Source organism: Gavialis gangeticus, unplaced genomic scaffold (assembly GCF_001723915.1).
Source record: "Gavialis gangeticus isolate Ggan-Ray unplaced genomic scaffold, GavGan_comp1, whole genome shotgun sequence".
Classification (NCBI taxonomy): domain Eukaryota; kingdom Metazoa; phylum Chordata; order Crocodylia; family Gavialidae; genus Gavialis; species Gavialis gangeticus.
Window position 1 is genome coordinate 11884044 of NW_017729018.1, and position 762 is coordinate 11884805.

Here is a 762-nt window from a genome sequence, read left to right on the forward strand (position 1 = left end):
CATCCGAGCCGAGCGCGGCGCGAGCCCAGAGCCGGGGCGGGCCCGGCCGGGCGGCGGCGATGAGGCGCCCCAGCGCGGGTAAGGGCAGCTCCCGGCGCCCCCGGCCCCCCCGTGTGCGGGGGGGCGGGTTGGGGGGACCCATGGCACTCCTTTCCCCACAGGAGGTGGGTCGGGGGCCCCCTCGGCACCCCCTTCCCTGAGGGGACCCCCTCCATTGCCCCCCGTGCCCCAAGGGGGTGGGTCGGGGGCCCCCTCGGCACCCCCTTCCCTGAGGGGACCCCCTCCATTGCCCCCCGTGCCCCAAGGGGGTGGGTCGGGGGCCCCCTCGGCTCCCTCTTCCCTGAGGGGACCTCCTCCATTGCCCCCCGTGCCCGAAGGGGGTGGGTGGGTTGCCCCCCCGATTGCACCAGAAGGGGGTGGGTAGCCCCCTTTGCAAGGCAGGCTGCAGCCATGGCTTCCCCCCCCCCGCTCTCTGTGTGTTCCCCCTTTCCCATGCCTGCTCTGAGCCCCTTTTTTTGCACCCTGGTGCATGCCTTGGTGGGGGGCAGGGCAGCTAGGGCAGCCCCCGGGTGGGTTGTTTCCCAGGCAGGCGGAAATCCTCCAATCCGCTCCCCCCCCCCTTGGTAGCTGGGGGTGGGGGAAAGGGCTTTTTACCCCCCACCCTTGCTTTCACCACCCAGGTGGGAGCAGAGCGTGGCCCCCTGCGGGGAAAGCAGTGCGTCCTCCTCCTCCCCCCTCCCCGGGCGAGCAGGGGGGAGGAGG

The 762-nt window shown here is 73.2% G+C and overlaps 1 protein-coding gene and 1 long non-coding RNA gene across 3 annotated transcripts in view; one reads left to right on the plus strand and one right to left on the minus strand.

Moving 5' to 3' along the window:
- The window catches only part of LOC109294933, a 5526-nt gene that overhangs the window by 2082 nt on the left and 2682 nt on the right, over positions 1 to 762 (minus strand). The window lies entirely within an intron of this gene.
- ARID3A (AT-rich interaction domain 3A) overlaps positions 1 to 762 on the plus strand; it is a 69420-nt gene that overhangs the window by 1292 nt on the left and 67366 nt on the right. Inside the window, exon 1 of one of the 2 annotated variants that reach the window (XM_019513522.1) lies at positions 35 to 78. The exons of the other annotated variant lie outside the window; for it this stretch is intronic. The gene's annotated coding sequence lies outside the window, so the exon portion shown is untranslated. Of the gene's footprint in view, positions 1 to 34; positions 79 to 762 lie in introns of those variants that run through there. 2 annotated transcript variants of the gene reach the window in all.